This window comes from Diaphorina citri, unplaced genomic scaffold (assembly GCF_000475195.1).
Source record: "Diaphorina citri unplaced genomic scaffold, Diaci psyllid genome assembly version 1.1 scaffold188, whole genome shotgun sequence".
Taxonomy (NCBI): Eukaryota; Metazoa; Arthropoda; class Insecta; order Hemiptera; family Psyllidae; genus Diaphorina; species Diaphorina citri.
The window spans coordinates 63,561-84,180 of NW_007377625.1; the positions used below are offsets into that span (position 1 = coordinate 63,561).

At 37.6% G+C, this 20,620-nt stretch overlaps 1 protein-coding gene and 1 long non-coding RNA gene across 2 annotated transcripts in view; one reads left to right on the forward strand and one right to left on the reverse strand.

Moving 5' to 3' along the window:
- Nucleotides 1–20,620, reverse strand: part of LOC103505661 (LON peptidase N-terminal domain and RING finger protein 3) — an 85,814-nt gene that overhangs the window by 58,968 nt on the left and 6,226 nt on the right.
- LOC113465957 lies at nt 562–1,163 on the forward strand. Its single transcript, XR_003390518.1, has 2 exons — nt 562–640; nt 1,050–1,163. It is a non-coding gene; the product is annotated as an uncharacterized LOC113465957 (long non-coding RNA).

Here is a 20,620-nt window from a genome sequence, read left to right on the forward strand (position 1 = left end):
GATCATGTTTTAAGAAGTTGTAAGTAGTTGGCTTCAATTCTGGATTGAACTGGATATTAAATATAGCTCAATCCTAGATCTCAATTCTGATTTGGTTAATCCTGCTCTAAGTATATCATGTATAAACTATGTTGTACAAATGCTGAAATATTTGACCATTAGGCCATTTTCCCTTTTTGCATCTCAGTGTTTCTCTACAATGTCATTGCTGGCTTCCAAGGTGGGCAGGAGTTTAGATGTTAGGATTTCATTGTTGACTTAGAAAATTATGACTAATAAAATCTTGAATTGGTCTTTACTTAATGAACAAAGCCATTCTGATTATTTTCATTGATTTGTATTTTGCTTCACCTTTTCCAGTGACTTGAATGGATTGACATTGTGTTACAAGCAGGGAGCAAATGTAAATGAAACTCCAACAGACCATCTTTATCCGTAAGTATATCAGGATTTCATTGTTGACTTAGAAAATTATGACTAATAAAATCTTGAATTGGTCTTTACTCAATGAACAAAGCCATTCTGATTATTTTCATTGATTTGTATTTTGCTTCACCTTTTTCAGTGACTTGAATGGATTGACATTGTGTTACAAGCAGGGAGCAAATGTAAATGAAACTCCAACAGACCATCTTTATCCGTAAGTATATTTTGACTGAGGGTACTTGAGTTCAAATCCCAGCAGTGACTAAAAACAATTGGATCAGAGTTTATAACATTAAGTTCAAACAGATTAATTGCTTTTTTTAGTAGTGGGAAAAAAGAAGCTTACACCCATATTTTTGAACAAAAATCCCTGCTCTCAAGTCAGACTGAAAACAACTTTGGCCAATCAGACGTCTGAAATTCATGCTTCAATGTGACTTGAGAGCCAGTATTTTGTTCATAAATATGGGTTTTAGTCTTAGTACATGTTGAGATTTACCAATCTATAATTAGGTAACCAATCAGATTCCCTAATCCAATTGGAATATCTGTAATCTCAAAGTGTGGCCCAAGGCATTAGAATATAAAAGGTTATTAATTGATTTGTTGTGTTTTGCTTTCAGGATAACTCCATCGCGTAATAGTCTCCTAGGTCCTACAAGTCCTTATGAGAATATATCCCCTACAGGTCAGATTATCGGCCCTGGGGGTCGCAAACAAAGAGCCCCAAGCCCCCCTCCTGGAAATCACCCTGTGCGTCCTGCCCCTAGACCTCCGCCTTCCAATTATGCCACAATCGGACCTGATGATGGTATGTTTTTACTTTCTATTACTACAGTATAGCGAGCTATACTAGTAATGAAAGTATTGCAATCGGTCCAAATTTTCAAAATCGGGAAACAATAGGATCAAACCTATGTACACATGCTTTATGTAACTTATTGGTTACATAACAGATCGTGTGACTTTCCGAGTTCTGAGCGTATGAGCTTGACTCACGTGTCTTTGTGATTCTCCCACTCTGAATATTTTCAGTCATCAAAATAGTGACTGATGTGGCAGACTTCAAAATAACATAGGTAGCTGCAAATGTATTAGACTTCCCGTTTATTTACCTTTTCGAATTCTTTCAATGTCATAATATATGGCAGACTTCAAAATAACATAGGTAGCTGCAAATGTATTAGACTTCCCGTTTATTTACCTTTTCGAATTCTTTCAATGTCATAATATGTGTATTTTATGTATATATTGTCCCATAAACAATTTCAGTTGATAACGGGTTAACAAAAGACAAGTGTTTGATCGGTTGGTGGTATTTATTTTTCAGGAACTTGTACTAAAAACAAACGCCATGCAAGAATAATTGTAACAAAGCCTTGATGACTTAAATAACAGACAGCACAGGCTTTAAGACCTTTGATTTTTGTAATTTCAGATTTTCCTGGTTTCGTCTTGAATATGGTCAGGCAGTAAGGGTTTGTTCAACTGTTGTTCATTAATAATTAACTGTTCACTTGTTTCCGTTTCCCATTTGAGGACGTAACAAAGCCTTGATGACTTTAAATAACAGACAGCACAGGCTTGAAGACCTTTGATTTTTTGTAATTTCAGATTTTCCTGGTTTTGTCTTGAATATGGTCAGGCAGTAAGGGTTTGTTCAACTGTTGTTCATTAATAATTAACTGTTCACTTGTTTCCGTTTCCCATTTGAGGGAGACTACACACAGCGCCTGATTGAAGTGTCAAATGAGTCATTCACGCGTTCTTTTTATATTCAGCGCTTCCTGTGACATACCAATCTGAGGAGGAGAGGAGGCATATCCTCTGATCGTCGCGTGTGGTGATGAGGTCACCAATGAAACAGACTACCAAGATCCTGTCAATTAGAAAACAGTGTCAGTGTGGCCTAGCGTCTAGCGTGCTCTTTGTGAAGTGTTAATGAAGGCCCCAGGAACATAATTTGTAAGGGAAATTGTAAGTGAAATTACTACAGTACCAGCAAATTTCCCTCTGTGAACCATCTGGCATTCCTACAAGAAAAAGGCCCAGATGAGTGGGAAATGTACGAGTAGACTGCAAGTTTAGTAACAGCATCCATTTTCATCAAGAACAAATGAGGGCTCTGAGGCCCAGATGAGTGGGAAATGTACGAGTAGACTGCAAGTTTAGTAACAGCATCCATTTTCATCAAGAACAAATGAGGGCTCTGAGGAATTCAGAAAAATGAGATACGAGTATACACTACTGCCAGCCTAGGTTGACTACTGAAAAAGACATGAAACCAAAGAAAAAGAGTTCGGAGAAGAGAATTGCCGCATTTATCACCGGACGACACGCGTGGAATCACTTGGCACAACGAGTCAAACGGTAATGACATCATTTGTATTCCGAATACTGAACTTGAACATGGACATCAGAAACTAAGCAATGAGATATACTCTACTGGCAGCCTAGGTTAACTACTGAAAAAGACATGAAACCAAAGAAAAAGAGTTCGGAGAAGAGAATTGCCGCATTTATCACCGGACGACACGCGAGGAATCACTTGGCACAACGAGTCAAACGGTAATGACATCATTTGTATTCCGAATACTGAACTTGGACATGGACATCAGAAACTAAGCAACAATAAACGAACATGTTCCCATAGTCAACGCCAATAAAATGTTGCAATTTACTTGGTAATGGACCACTATGACCAACCAAGGAATGGCCTGGAAAGCCCAAGACCGACAGATATGGTTTGGAAATGGAGATAAACTAAGCAACAATAAACGAACATGTTCCCATAGTCAACGCCAATAAAATGTTGCAATTTACTTGGTAATGGACCACTATGACCAACCAAGGAATGGCTTGGAAAGCCCAAGACCGACAGATATGGTTTGGAAATGGAGATACAAATGGATTTATTTGTAACCATTTGTAGATTTGTTCTGAGTAGCTACTGTTAAGCATAACTATTTGACCATGTTTTTACGTAAAAGCAGGACTTTGAACATTGACAAAATGTAGATTTGTTCTGAGTAGCTACTGTTAAGCATAACTATTTGACCATGTTTTTACGTAAAAGCAGGACTTTGAACATTGACAAAACAGAGACAGAGGACTAATCCGTTCCTTGTCCATTCCAGTTCTAATCAGGGAATTGGTTAGAAATATAGAAATATTTTAATCAGTAGAGTCAGTAATTCCTGAGAACCAAGGGAAAACCTGGGAGAAGAGTAACCAAAAACATTCCACATCTTGGAACGGGTTTTATTGTAAATAAGAAAATTGTAAATTCAATCTTAGATTTCTCATCAGTCTGTGGAAGACTATCAACATTGTCCTTCAAGTCCATCAACAAGGCATATACAATAGTGAACTTCCACGCACCCACTAATGAAACCAACAAGAAAGACCCGGAGTCTGTAGACAAATTATGGGAAAAACTTGAAGAAACAATTGATAAAGTTCCAAAACATCACTCCATCATTTTAATCGGCGACTTTAATGCCCAAATAGGCAAGGAAAAAAAGAACCAGAAAGTTGTTGGGGATTATCCAGCACACAGAAGGACAAATAGAAATGGTGAGCGCTTGATTGAAGTCTGTCGAAACTGTGATTTAAAGTTGAAATCCACATCCTTCAAACATTTACCAAGGAAAATGAAAACCTGGAAACACCCAAACCCCATGATGGGGGAATTCCAACTTGATCATGTGGCTATCTCAAACAAATCTAACAGAGAAATCTTGAATGTAAAAGTCCTAAGAAATGCCAACATAGACTCAGATCACTACTTATCCTTGGTTAAAATGAGTATTATTCCAAATAATCGAAGTCAGAAAACTAACACCCCACTGAAAGATAAACCTCTCAAAATTGATGTCAATTTGCTTAAAGATCCAGAAATCAAAGACAAATTCACCGCTGCTCTCCACCACAAGCCTAATAAAACAAACTGGGACGGCATTAAATCAGCAATGATTCAGTCAGCAAACGAAACGTTAAAACCAAACAGGAAGCGTAAACATCCATGGTGGAATGAAGACTGCAATAAGGCAATAGCAAACCGGAGGCAAGCGTGGCTGAAATGGAACAGTAGAAAAAGTGTGGAAAACCATGGAAACTTCTTACAAGTCAGAAAAGAAACAGCAAAACTTATCACTGCAACAAAAAGGAAGTTTAACAAAACCCAAATTCAAGGATATCAGTCAAGGAACTGAAAGACAGAAAGAAATGGAGTGAAAAGGAAAAATAATAAATAACAATAACAAACTGTATACAACAAGAGTACCTAATATAGAAAAAAATACCAAGGTAAACAAATGGCAAAAAACGTAGGTATAGCAAACTTGGCAACTTTCAGATCCATCTTCAAGCCATAGAAAGAACTTGAATGATAAATTTCTTTACGAGTCTTTGAACTCACCTTCAAGGATAAATATGTAGAGAACAACAAATACAACAATGGAAGAAGACAAAGGATGAGAAGAAAGAGTTTGGGATGAATAGACAAGAGGCAGAAGAGGAGACAAAAGATAACAAAGTAACATTTGCATTCAATTTTGCAGGACATTAATTGACGGAATGAAAGGATTCAGTTTCTTTGATGTGCGGACTGCATGAAGGGGCTGAACATTGAACAACCTACCGACTTCTAATGATTATCTAATCCAGTTGCAAGCTCTTCGTTTTTACCACCAAGGCTCTACAGTTTCTCTTGAAGATACAGATGGAATTCCTATGCAAAGCGTATTCTATGAATAAATTTTCGAGCAGTCTTCAAGATGAACCATCATTGGGGACTATATTCTTGTGAGTGGGGAAATTTCTGTCATTGTCATTGTAAGAGAAGGACCCCTGGAAAATGGAAACCGCTGCAATGCTATTTCTTTATTGGTGGCTAAAGCATTGTTACGTGAATCAAACAAAGATCATTCCCGGTGTTCAACAAAATTCATTAAAACATCTGAAGATCCACGGAAGAGCACCAAGCATAAAGAACATAAAAAGTCCTATCCTTCGACTGATGTTTATACAATCACCTGGTCCTGTGCATTGCGTTAAGTACCAAAAACCTGACTAAAGTGATTATTTATGATTACTTCACACTAACATACACACAAGGTGTGGCAGCTGTAGAACTACTGGCAGGCAGGATAGTACTGAAGAACTTAGAATTATGCCGGATTAGAACTCGTGACCCGAGACTTGGAATACGGGGTGAATCCTACGCAGCGAATGACTATACTAAGTATAAATAGAGTGACAAAGTCTCTTATGGCTGTTGAGGGAGGATAACTAGTCCCAGTACATTAACATTTTGTAGCAAAGTCCCTTATGGCTGTTGAGGAAGGAAAACTATGCAATGTCATTTCTTCAAATATTTGAAGAGGACAGGATATAAATCACCATATTAGAATAAGGCAAGATACCGCGGCCAAATCAAAATGCAAAGTAGCTCAGAGACATCTTCAAAAGAGTTGGAAATTAATTACTTGTATTTCTTTGGATGTATCCTAGGTTTCTTAAGAAAGATATAAATCACCATATTAGAATAAGGCAAGATACCGCGGCCAAATCGAAATGGAAAGTAGCTCAAAGACATCTTCAAAAGAGTTGGAAATTAATTACTTGTATTTCTTTGGATGTATCCTAGGTTTCTTAAGAAAAGACCAAAAGGAATATATTTGCACATTTGCAGTATTTCTCATGATATGATTGTCTGCGCTCCTCCTATGCATCTTCAACAAATAAGATTAATTACATAATTATACGAGTATTTACTAGGTATACATTGAACTAATCTCTTAGGTTGAATCTGTCAATACAACCAGTTCTGGTTCACCCTGTACATAACCCACATTGTTGCCACGTTGACCTACTTCAGAACTGTTTCATAAAACCTCATCCAGTGTTGCATGTCTTTAATGCCAGGGTAATGTAGACCGGTGTTCTTGTTTCTTCTGATGAAGAGGATACTCTTGTGATCCGCATTTAGCATCATAATGTGGTTATGATTATGTTCAAACAAGTACTAATCTGTTCTAGGCGACATAATTATGTATGAACCAGTTATAGTAGATACATAAATGGTTTTCCGATATCTTCAAGCGGTAAGCAGTCTGATTCCTCGATTCCCAATGTAAGTTAATGGTTCACAAGTTTCCTTTTGCAAATCTCTCTTGAGGAAAGCGGATCTTGCAAAAAAACCATTTATCTGCCATCTACAAAAGGGACTTTATCCTATAGGGAGCGACTTACTTGCGTTACGTTCCGAGCCGTCACTGTCATCAAAACCATCAAATCTTCATCTTCAAGTAGTCTGCAATCTGCACAGGGAGCGACTTTTCAATTTCTTTTGCACCAGAAAAAGAAGTATTGAGATTTTCATGGAAAACAGGACGTTATTTTAGGTAGGAGTAGTAATGTTGTAACAGTGTGTCATTTCGCCGACCATGGTTTGTAGATGATTCAAGAGGAATCTAAAGAAACAATACTGTTCAAAGCAATCAATACATGTCATCCATCATCTATTCAGCGACTTACTTGCGTTACGTTCCGAGCCGTCACTGTCACCAAAACCATCAAATCTTCATCTTCCAGTAGTCTGCAATCTGCACAGGGAGCGACTTTTCAATTTCTTTTGCACCAGAAAAAGAAGTATTGAGGTTTTCATGGAAAATAGGACGTTATTTTAGGTAGGAGTAGTAATGTTGTAACAGTGTGTCATTTGGCCGACCATGGTTTGTAGATGATTCAAGAGGAATCTAAAGAAACAATACTGTTCAAAGCAATCAATACATGTCATCCATCATCTATTCAATCTATTGTGTAACCATAATACATTATTATCAAAGGTAAGCCTGGTAGATACAAAGGTTTTGCACCAGAAAATGAAGTATTGAGGTTTTCATGGAAAACAGGACGTTATTTTAGGTAGGAGTAGTAATGTTGTAACAGTGTGTCATTTCGCCGACCATCGTTTGTAGATGATTCAAGAGGAATCTAAAGAAACAATACTGTTCAAACCAATCAATACATGTCATCCATCATCTATTCAATCTATTGTGTAACCATAATACATTATTATCAAAGGTAAGCCTGGTAGATACAAAGGGATCACAGTAGATAACAATGAATGGGTCTGATTACATAACAGATATCAACGCAGGTACTCCAAAGGGATCCGAGATACTTTAGATAGCAATATGGATATGTTCTCTACAATATTGTACGATTACATAACAGGCGTTAGGAGCTAATTCCTGTAATACCTAGACATATGTACGTAGGTGTACGTACATAGTTGTGTACTTGAAAGAAAATGTACGTAAATACCTGTTTTCTAATGTGTAGTTTCTTCTAGATTTGGCAACTTTTGGGGGGAAAAGTAGATATTCGTTAAAGTAAAATATGGTGAAAAGACTTAAAACTTCAGTTTGGGAATTCGCTTTACAATGAACAATGAAAATTTCATGGAAATACTGTAATAGTTCAGTCCCCCCCCCCCCTCTAGAATGTAAATACCTACAGATTTGTTTTGAATCAATAGGCACTTGAAATATGTATATGTACGTACTGTACCTACTTATAAAATAAATAAGAAGTAAGTATGGTAAGTGATGTATAGTGTTTATATTCTGGAAATTCATCGGGTATTTCATTTCACTTTTCCTCGTACGTCTTTCCTACCTCCTGGAAAATACGAGCAAAGTCTCTCCGAAGTGGGAGGGGGATCACCAGGTAAACAAGATAATCAGTTACATAACTAGTAGTTATATAAAAATAATACCCAAGTAAATATTATGTACCTAAACCTATGGATAAGCTATAGGTATAGTAAGCCCTGAGCGCAAAAGCTGTAAGCGCACATTTGCATTTAACCTTTATATTGTAGTCCCAGGTGTATGGGAACAAGAGCAAAGGAGAACTAACATACTTCTGATAATGGAGGTCAGACATCTGCGTATGCGATACCGGGTGTTGACAATAAAATATTCTACCTAAACCTATGGATAAGCTATAGGTATAGTAAGCCCTAAGCGCAATAGCTGTAAGCGCACATTTGCATTTAACCTTTATATTGTAGTCCCAGGTGTATGGCAACAAGAGCAAAGGAGAACTAACATACTTCTGATAATGGAGGTCAGACATCTGCGTATGCGATACCGGGTGTTGACAATAAAATATTCATCCTGGAAGGGGATTTTCAAAATTTCTGAGACCACAGTGAAGATGTCCAAAAGACGCGCTGCTTTCCATAAAAAAGTCGTAGTCGTTGGGTGACAACAGATCTACCCAATGTCCCTATCCCTCAATCCCTACACTTTTCAAACCACTACATGACTACAACTTACTCCAAGGAAAACCTCTTTAAACACAATTTTCATTGCCTCAAATGGATTTCAATATCGAAAATTTTGACTTTGTTGACAATTCCAAGGTCTGAACTAAAATTCTGCGAACAATGACAAAAGCAAATATCTCCCCCAACACTCAAACTCAAGTGCCTCCTACGAAGTACGAAGACACGAGGTGTTTGTGTGAGTGAAAAAACATTCAAAGCCGCATTACATAACACTGAAAACATTTCTGGGAAAAATGAAGCAAATAATTGAAGTCACCTTCATGGCTACTTGCTGCTGGTGATGTATGGAATCAATGAAATTATACACCACAATGTAGTCAGTATTGTTTTCTGCCTGTGGGTTTTCTCTAGGGTAATAGAGCCTGGAGCTGACAAAGTGTGTTCAAATGCATCCGAAGTTACGCTTGTGTGCAGAATAGGAGATAAAATACATTTTCTTTTAATACATTTCCAATAAATTGTTCTAAAATACATTTTAATAAAATAAATATGATAAGAAGAAATCTTGTTGGAAAAAAAACGCGACTTACTAAACAAGTAGGGTCTTCCTTTCCACCATACCTGCCTTTGTTGAGGTACCAAATTGGTTAGTTTTACTTAAACCGGTTTATAAATATTCATCATTATCTGCAAAATACAAAGGTGAACAATATGTTATGCGGGTGTTGAAACAATACCGGGAATTGTAGTTTACTTATGTATATTTTCAGGTTGTGGAATCTTCCATTCCTCATTTACTTTTCATTGTCTAAAATTAGTTAAAAAGTCTGACGTTTCACGCCGAAGTTTTGAATAAACTTCTTATGAACGCACCTTTCGGTCCTAATGGACTATGCATTTTACATTTTGCATTTCAAATTGGTTTTCTAGAGGCATTTTACATTTTGCATTTCAAATTGGTTTTCTAGAGGCATTTTACATTTTGCATTTCAAATTGGTTTTCTAGAGGCATTTTACATTTTGCATTTCAAATTGGTTTTCTAGAGGCATTTTACATTTTGCATTTCAAATTGGTTTTCTAGAGGCATTTTACATTTTGCATTTCAAATTGGTTTTCTAGAGGCATTTTACATTTTGCATTTCAAATTGGTTTTCTAGAGGCATTTTACATTTTGCATTTCAAATTGGTTTTCTAGAGGCATTTTACATTTTGCATTTCAAATTGGTTTTCTAGAGGCATTTTACATTTTGCATTTCAAATTGGGTTTTAAAAAGCATTTTACATTTTGCATTTCAAATTGGTTTTCTAGAGGCATTTTACATTTTGCATTTCAAATTGGTTTTCAAAAGCATTTTGCACATCTCTGGTTTTGACTGCCTACAGCTGCCTTCTTATCTTTGAGTAGACACCAGTTCAGCTGTTGTTGTATTAGTCCCTTCCGCCCGTCATCATCATATTGTTGGGTTGATTTCTTGTAAATAAGAAACCTTGAGCGGAAGTCGAAAGTTCTAGTAAAAAAAAACGCAAGTTCGAGTTTAAGCTCTTTCCAGGAGTCTTAAAATAGCATGGTCATGTGAAATTGTGACAGTGCATAGGTATTCTCCAAATCTGGAATTCTTATTAAATACATGCGACGCGCCGCTCCGCTGCTGTTTGTCAATCTGATAATTGTTTTAATTCCAATAGGTCTGCCAAACACACAAAAATCCATGCGGTTGGTATCAAACCAGACGGCTGAGACCTATTCAAATTCGAACAATCAATACCGAACCAAATGGTTGCGGTAACACAGTTACACAGGCGTGGTGACTGCACTTGGCCAACTTAGCATTAGGTTACATGACTCGTTGGTACTCTTGTGGATACCAAATGGTAATGTAGGTTACAGCATCGAACCCGGCACCCAATCTAGCACTCCATTATATCAGGGGGATTGAATAATCACAGCGAGGTAAACCGAGTGGAGTCTGCTTGGACTACTTTGAACTAGCGTAAAAACATGGTATGGTACAAGATGTCAAATGGTACTGACTTGATCAAATAGAATTGTGGCGTTGTCAAATGGATCTAGCAAATGTACCATTACAACACAAAGGGTAAGCGGTCATAAGTCAACAAGGTTTTTCGAACTACCAATGAGCAGGAGGTATAGACCTTATTGGTTTGGAATCGTGCTCATTAAGGAAGTATCAAGAGATATGCTAGGTAACAACATTGACAAAGAAGATGAATGAAAGGATACGTATAAAGAGGCAATCGCAACACAAGAAAATTAGATCACTTGAAAAGCTATTTTTTTAAGTAAGTGGATATGTAGCTTTGTGGCTCATACGTAATTTACTTTCGAGGACACAGTTTGGTAATGCTTCCGAAATCGTCCTGCGACCCACACAAGTAGGTGAGTAGTTACAACACAAGCACTGTTCAAAACAAACAAGGTTCATTTAAATTTACATAACAGCAATGGACTGATCTCATTCATTTGGTCAAATGTTTGTCTTGTTCTCAGTGATAGGACACGTAGGCCCTTTTTACGCGGACACATATTGCTCAGATTGACTGACCCTTGGGAGAAAATCCATGTTCCATTGTACAAAAGCGTGAAATTATGCAATCATCACTGTAGTATAATTGGTATGCAGGAAAATTTTGTAGGTACTTCTTCAATAAACCTGGGTACTTTATTTTGTCACGAGAATGCAGACGGTTTCTGACGGATTGTTCCTATAGATTTCTTTCGTTTTTCTCCCCATTTAAGCCAATTGCCGATTACCAAAGAACTTTAATTAGCTCTGATATTCCCAATGAATATTAACCAGGTTTTCAATGAGCGCAGGGCATCAAGAGGCCATGTGAGCAAGAATGCAGACGGTTTCTGACGGATTGTTCCTATAGATTTCTTTTGTTTTTCTCCCCATTTAAGCCAATTGCCAATTACCAAAGAACTTTAATTAGCTCTGATATTCCCAATGAATATTAACCAGGTTTTCAATGAGCGCAGGGCATCAAGAGGCCATGTGATAATTAGTACTTGTACACCCACGCATTTGTGTTTTAATCTTTTAACTGCTTGACCTCAAAGATGCCTGTTCAAAGTCCTTCCTTGGTAAAAATTCTACCTTATCAATTTGAGACAATGATTTCACGGCCATAAAAGGAACCAATATGTCAAAGTCATATCCATTAATCACGCCTTTGAAATAAATTGGGTTTCGTGTGTCACCTACATACTTGGCTTATGTAATATGAATGACATTTTTCACTTATGTAACACAATACAAGAATGGTGCCTCAAATGAAATCAAGTCATTAAGGTTGAGGCCCTCAACCTTAATGACTTGATTTCATTTGAGGCACCATTCTTGTATTGTGTTACATAAGTGAAAAATGTCATTCATATTACATAAGCCAAGTATGTAGGTGACACACGAAACCCAATTTATTTCAAAGGCGTGATTAATGGATATGACTTTGACATATTGGTTCCTTTTATGGCCGTGAAATCATTGTCTCAAATTGATAAGGTAGAATTTTTACCAAGGAAGGACTTTGAACAGGCATCTTTGAGGTCAAGCAGTTAAAAGATTAAAACACAAATGCGTGGGTGTACAAGTACTAATTAAATACTATTTACTGAAGTTCATTAGAACTTAATTATAATTACACATGGTCATCAGATACTCACGTGATTTCTTGCTTGTCACTATTTGATGTACATAGTTACCGAGATACCTGCACTTACTCCAAGTTCATTGCAACTGCAATTCCAAGACATAGAAGTCAATGACAATATTGATTTTCGAGAGGCCCTGTTCAACCTTCGTCCTTCTATCTTAAAAACTGTCATAGACGGTGATTATATCTCTCTGGATATTAATATTTATGTCGAAAATCATTACCAAGCGCATACATTCGTTTTGTTCTCTAGTTCATTGTACTTGTTGGTCACGCCATTCGAGTACTGCCTCGCGCACACCACGCAACACTGCCAAGAAGAAACGTAGGTATATCTGAATGATCAATACAAGTACCAAGAGGTTATTAGTTAAGTTTAGTCATAAATTATTCATCTCCATCTATCCGAGGTGGCGTAGAACAGAGAACATGACAGCGTACACAGAGGTGGTGCAAGCTGGGTCCGTCCCTCCGGGAATTTTTTAGCCCGTAGTGATTAGAGAAAATCAGTACCTATGTACCTACCTACCATAAAAAAAGTCGTAGTCGTTGGGTGACAACAGATCTACCCAATGTCCCTATCCCTCAATCCCTACACTTTTCAAACCACTACAACTTACTCCAAGGAAAACCTCTTTAAACACAATTTTCATCGCCTCAAATGGATTTCAATATCGAAAATTTTGACTTTGTTGACAATTCCAAGGTCTGAACTAAAATTCTGCGAACAATGACAAAAGCAAATATCTCCCCCAACACTCAAACTCAAGTGCCTCCTACGAAGTACGAAGACACGAGGTGTTTGTGTGAGTGAAAAAACATTCAAAGCCGCATTACATAACACTGAAAACATTTCTGGGAAAAATGAAGCAAATAATTGAAGTCACCTTCATGGCTACTTGCTGCTGGTGATGTATGGAATCAATGAAATTATACACCACAATGTAGTCAGTATTGTTTTCTGCCTGTGGGTTTTCTCTAGGGTAATAGAGCCTGGAGCTGACAAAGTGTGTTCAAATGCATCCGAAGTTACGCTTGTGTGCAGAATAGGAGATAAAATACATTTTCTTTTAATACATTTCCAATAAATTGTTCTAAAATACATTTTAATAAAATAAATATGATAAGAAGAAATCTTGTTGGAAAAAAAACGCGACTTACTAAACAAGTAGGGTCTTCCTTTCCACCATACCTGCCTTTGTTGAGGTACCAAATTGGTTAGTTTTACTTAAACCGGTTTATAAATATTCATCATTATCTGCAAAATACAAAGGTGAACAATATGTTATGCGGGTGTTGAAACAATACCGGGAATTGTAGTTTACTTATGTATATTTTCAGTTGTGGAATCTTCCATTCCTCATTTACTTTTCATTGTCTAAAATTAGTTAAAAAAGTCTAACGTTTCACGCCGAAGTTTTGAATAAACTTCTTCTGAACGCACCTTTCGGTCCTAATGGACTATGAAGTCCCCAGATTGTCCTGAGGTATTGACTTTCAAGGGTACGTGATATTACCAGTTTGAATATCTCATGGACAGTGATGATCTCAGTCAATATTTGACCCTAGTACATAACCTAAAGACCTAAAAGTAATAATAATTACCCCTGATAGTAGTAGACCTTCCTACATTTCACAATGCCTCCAAAATAAGCCTGAAGCAGCAAGGAGCCCTCTAATCCCTATTTTCAACAATACCTCAGACCCCAGATTACTCACGCGTAGAGCCAGACCCAACGCTAGCAGTCAACCCTAATCCCAATAAAAGACCACCCGAAGAGAAACTGGATGTTAGCATGTTTTGACCAGAGATGTGCGAACCGCAAAATGCAAAATGGAAAATGCAAAATGCAAAATGTAAAATGTACATTTACATTTTACATTTCAAATTGGTTTTGAAAAAGCATTTTGCATTTTACATTTTAAATGCTTTTTTTGACCCATTTTACATTTGAGCCAAAATGCTTTTTTTAAAAATGCTTTTTTCAAAAAAATTAAAAAAAAGTAATAATAACTATCCCTGATAGTAGTAGACCTTCCTACATTTCACAATATGTACCTCCAAAATAAGCCTGAAGCAGCAAGGAGCCCTCTAATCCCTATTTTCAACAATACCTCAGACCCTAGATTACTCGCGCGTAGAACCAGACCCAACGCTAGCAGTCAACCCTAATCCCAATAGAAGACCACCCGAAGAGAAACTGGATGTTAGCATGTTTTGACTGCCTACAGCTGCCTTTTTATCTTTGAGTAGACACCAGTTCAGCTGTTGTTGTATTAGTCCCTTCCGCCCGTCATCATCTGGGTTGATTTCTTGTAAATAAGAAACCTTGAGCGGAAGTCGAAAATTCTAGTAAAAAAAAAACGCAAGTTCGAGTTTAAGCTCTTTCCAGGAGTCTTAAAATAGCATGGTCATGTGAAATTGTGACAGTGCATATTCTCCAAATCTGGAATTCTTATTAAATACATGCGACGCGCCGCTCCGCTGCTGTTTGTCAATCTGATAATTGTTTTAATTCCAATAGGTCTGCCAAACACACAAAAACCCATGCGGTTGGTATCAAACTAGACGGCTGAGACCTATTCAAATTCGAACAATCAATACCGAACCAAATGGTTGCGGTAACACACTTACACAGCGCGGTGACTGCACTTGGCCAACTTAGCATTAGGTTATATGACTCGTTGGTACTGTGGATACCAAATGGTAATGTAGGTTACAGCATCGAACCCGGCACCCAATCTAGCACTCCATTATATCAGACTACGGGATTGAATAATCACAGCGAGGTAAACCGAGTGGAGTCTGCTTGGACTACTTTGAACTAGCGTAAAAACATGGTATGGTACAAGATGTCAAATGGTACTGACTTGGTCAAATCGTTTGTGGCGCTGTCCAATGGATCTAGCAAATGTACCATTACAACACTAAGGGTAAGCGGTCATAAGTCAACAAGGTTTTTCGAACTACCAATGAGCAGGAGGTATAGACCTTATTGGTTTGGAATCGTGCTCATTTGGCGTACGATAACTTTCAGCTTGGCGATTGGGGCTTATTAGAAAAGTGATCCGATTCTGTCGATAGTACCAAGTATTCGACCGTTCTCTCATTTCCATTTTCTAGGTATTTTCAAAAGGATTCAATAAATGTTCATGGTACTGACTTTAGCAACATTGTAGGAGTGGGTTTCAATGTTATCTATCAAGAGAATGGTGAATGGTACATTGGTACCCCAAGAACATTTCGTAATTGTATTAAGACTCTTCATAGAGTTAACTCAGGACTAATATTGAGATCAGTTCACATAACTCCTTCACCTTTTGAAATCTGTGTCTTGTTGCCTGTTACATAAATGTGCTTCATGTTGTGTCTGTGTGTGTGTAACATGTATCCAATGTAATCGTTGTTGTTTTGTCTTTTGTAAGAGTGTTGAACTGCTGAGCACTCCGTTCTTGCCATGATGGTAGACTGTATTGGTATGTAGAAGTGACTGCTTCTTTCAAAATTTGCTCAGTATTAGGAGCTTATCTAGAAGCTCAAAATTTTTGAAGTCGTGTTTTGTTGGACCTGATATGTATTTCTTTTTTCCCTCGACTCGGTATGACTAACAGATCACCAATAACCAAAGTGTCCCATTTGCTACTTTCCTGTACAGAAAATTCCGTTCCTTTGGGGTTTTTATGTAGCTAATTACTTCTCTTGAAAGAAAATTCTAGAGATTGGAAAACCCAATCTTCTTAGAAAACCCTTCTTAGAAATGGCTCTCATCTAGTCTTCTATGCAAGGACCAACAAGTAAACCGTCCTTGATATTAGCTCAAAATGTTTGAAGTCGTGTTTTGTTGGACCTGATATGTAGTTTTTTTTTCCCTCGACTCGGTATGACTAACAGATCACCAATAACCAAAGTGTCCCATTTGCTACTTTACTGTACAGAAAATTCCGTTCCCTTGGGGTTTTTATGTAGCTAATTACTTCTCTTGAAAGAAAATTCTAGAGATTGGAAAACCCAATCTTCTTAGAAATGGCTCTCATCTAGTCTTCTATGCAAGGACCAAAAAGTAAACCGTCCTTGATAGGATATCATTTGTAAAGGTATTAAATTAATGCAAATTATTCGTAAACGTCACAAAGCATTACCGTCTATTTTGTCATATTTTGACCATACATAATTTGTCATATTTAGCGAGGTTCATGGTACTGACTTTAGCAACATTGTAGGAGGGGGTTTCAATGTTATCTATCAAGAGAATGGTGAATGGTACATTGGTACCCCTGGCGATTGGGGCTTATTAGAAAAGTGATCCGATTCTGTCGATAGTACCAAGTATTCAACCGTTCTCTCATTTCCATTTTCTAGTTATTTTCAAAAGGATTCAATAAATAATGTTCATGGTACTGACTTTAGCAACATTGTAGGAGGGGGTTTCAATGTTATCTATCAAGAGAATGGTGAATGGTACATTGGTACCCCTATTGTTTGAAAATCCATTTTAAAAAGCATTTAAAAAACCATTTGCAAAATGTACATTTTGCATTTTACATTTCAAATTGGGTTTTAAAAAGCATTTTACATTTTGCATTTCAAATTGGTTTTCTAGAGGCATTTTACATTTTGCATTTCAAATTGGTTTTCAAAAGCCTATCCCTGATAGTAGTAGACCTTCCTACATTTCACAATATGTACCTCCAAAATAAGCCTGAAGCAGCAAGGAGCCCTCTAATCCCTATTTTCAACAATACCTCAGACCCTAGATTACTCGCGCGTAGAACCAGACCCAACGCTAGCAGTCAACCCTAATCCCAATAGAAGACCACCCGAAGAGAAACTGGATGTTAGCATGTTTTGACTGCCTACAGCTGCCTTTTTATCTTTGAGTAGACACCAGTTCAGCTGTTGTTGTATTAGTCCCTTCCGCCCGTCATCATCTGGGTTGATTTCTTGTAAATAAGAAACCTTGAGCGGAAGTCGAAAATTCTAGTAAAAAAAAAACGCAAGTTCGAGTTTAAGCTCTTTCCAGGAGTCTTAAAATAGCATGGTCATGTGAAATTGTGACAGTGCATATTCTCCAACTGCCTACAGCTGCCTTCTTATCTTTGAGTAGACACCAGTTCAGCTGTTGTTGTATTAGTCCCTTCCGCTTCCGCCCGTCATCATCATATTGTTGGGTTGATTTCTTGTAAATAAGAAACCTTGAGCGGAAGTCGAAAGTTCTAGTAAAAAAAACGCAAGTTCGAGTTTAAGCTCTTTCCAGGAGTCTTAAAATAGCATGGTCATGTGAAATTGTGACAGTGCATATTCTCCAAATCTGGAATTCTTATTAAATACATGCGACGCGCCGCTCCGCTGCTGTTTGTCAATCTGATAATTGTTTTAATTCCAATAGGTCTGCCAAACACACAAAAACCCATGCGGTTGGTATCAAACTAGACGGCTGAGACCTATTCAAATTCGAACAATCAATACCGAACCAAATGGTTGCGGTAACACACTTACACAGCGCGGTGACTGCACTTGGCCAACTTAGCATTAGGTTATATGACTCGTTGGTACTGTGGATACCAAATGGTAATGTAGGTTACAGCATCGAACCCGGCACCCAATCTAGCACTCCATTATATCAGACTACGGGATTGAATAATCACAGCGAGGTAAACCGAGTGGAGTCTGCTTGGACTACTTTGAACTAGCGTAAAAACATGGTATGGTACAAGATGTCAAATGGTACTGACTTGGTCAAATCGTTTGTGGCGCTGTCCAATGGATCTAGCAAATGTACCATTACAACACTAAGGGTAAGCGGTCATAAGTCAACAAGGTTTTTCGAACTACCAATGAGCAGGAGGTATAGACCTTATTGGTTTGGAATCGTGCTCATTTCGCGTACGATAACTTTCAGCCTGGCGATTGGGGCTTATTAGAAAAGTGATCCGATTCTGTCGATAGTACCAAGTATTCAACCGTTCTCTCATTTCCATTTTCTAGTTATTTTCAAAAGGATTCAATAAATAATGTTCATGGTACTGACTTTAGCAACATTGTAGGAGGGGGTTTCAATGTTATCTATCAAGAGAATGGTGAATGGTACATTGGTACCCCAAGAACATTTCGTAATTGTATTAAGACTCTTCATAGAGTTACCTCAGGACTAATATTGAGATCAGTTCACATAACTCCTTCACCTTTTGAAATCTGTGTCTTGTTGCCTGTTACATAAATGTGCTTCATGTTGTGTCTGTGTGTGTGTAACATGTATCCAATGTAATCGTTGTTGTTTTGTCTTTTGTAAGAGTGTTGAACTGCTGAGCACTCCGTTCTTGCCATGATGGTAGACTGTATTGGTATGTAGAAGTGACTGCTTCTTTCAAAATTTGCTCAGTATTAGGAGCTTATCTAGAAGTTAGCTCAAAATGTTTGAAGTCGTGTTTTGTTGGACCTGATATGTAGTTTTTTTTTCCCTCGACTCGGTATGACTAACAGATCACCAATAACCAAAGTGTCCCATTTGCTACTTTACTGTACAGAAAATTCCGTTCCCTTGGGGTTTTTATGTAGCTAATTACTTCTCTTGAAAGAAAATTCTAGAGATTGGAAAACCCAATCTTCTTAGAAATGGCTCTCATCTAGTCTTCTATGCAAGGACCAACAAGTAAACCGTCCTTGATAGGATATCATTTGTAAAGGTATTAAATTAATGCAAATTATTCGTAAACGTCACAAAGCATTACCGTCTATTTTGTCATATTTTGACCATACATAATTTGTCATATTTAGCGAGATAATTTATGCACGTGACGTGATTCCCTAGCGATAATACCGCGATGACCCTGACTAGTAAACACTTGGCACATGGGGGCTTTACGTAACCATTCACCAAATTTATAACCTGCTCTGTGTCTGCTCATTCTACTTACTCCGTGACTCATGACTTATCTCTGGTTACACGGTCTGCATCTCTTGTTTCCACTTTGCCTATGACTGTTTCTGTTCCCGAGAACTTGAGTTTGAACCTTGATCGTTCTAGGGTCCTAGCGACGCTCAACTAGTCTCAGCTTTCTAGGTTGTCCTACTACTCCTACTATTATTTGAGATTCATTTGTCCCGGGAAAGTGTCTAACAAATCTTACGTTACACTGTTTTCGAGTTGATAACATGAGACTTATTGGGACTTTCAGAATTTGTTTTGTCTTTGCTAGTATGGGTCACGATTTGGCACATTGACTAGCACCTGAGAACACGCATCAATAACTTTTACATGGGTGCATAATTTCAAATCTCAAATGTATCACTCATATCTTGGGTATCACTTACGTCTCAGATGGCATTAGACAATTGAAGCTCCTCCCAATAATCTGACCGATGACATAACTGAGAGTACTCAATACACAGACCTTGAGATCCTAATCACCGGAACCACGTGGCTTTCGGTATACCTTCTGCATGAAATGAATGATAATATGCCGACTTACATGCACAGTTGCACATACATAGTTGTAGCCAGACTATAAGACTACTCCAACTGATGTATGGCCAGACTAGTAGAATGCACCAACCGAAGTGTACTATTAGGGGGACAGCAACCTATCTAGGTAGATCTGAAAATCATTACCAGGCATTCAAAGCTTTGAGGACACCAAACTCACCAAAGAAACGTCATATGTATGTAAAGAAAAGACACATTGGACGCAAGGAAAACATTAGACAGCATTTACTTCTAACATCAAGCATCAAGTAATGTGCATACGTACGTAAATGGGGATATATGAACATACAAAGGTATAAATACCTAAAGCAAAATAAAGAAAATACTTAATTTAAGGCTCTCCATTTTTGAACAGTCTAAAAAGGAAGCGCAAACGGCAGTTGATTTAGCTAGAGTCAAGGCAGGATACTGCGTGGGAACATTTGTAAGCATACTCCATACTACCATACGAGTGTCTAGTTATGTAATCCGCTGAAGTGACAACTATCCGCGCTTAATTATGACGATGAAAATTTCCCATTGGTAATTATTATTCACACGTCATCATGCAGATCAGTAGACAAGAAAAGAGCGTGTGTCAATTCGAATGTCAATGTTACGTAATGAAAATCGGCATGTGCCGATCGCGAATGGTGATCCAAAACTGTTGTGTAAGTTGGGCCCACAAAAAAAAAAAAAAAAAAATGCTATTATTCGAATAACTTTTTTCGATCTTGGAACTATTCACAACAG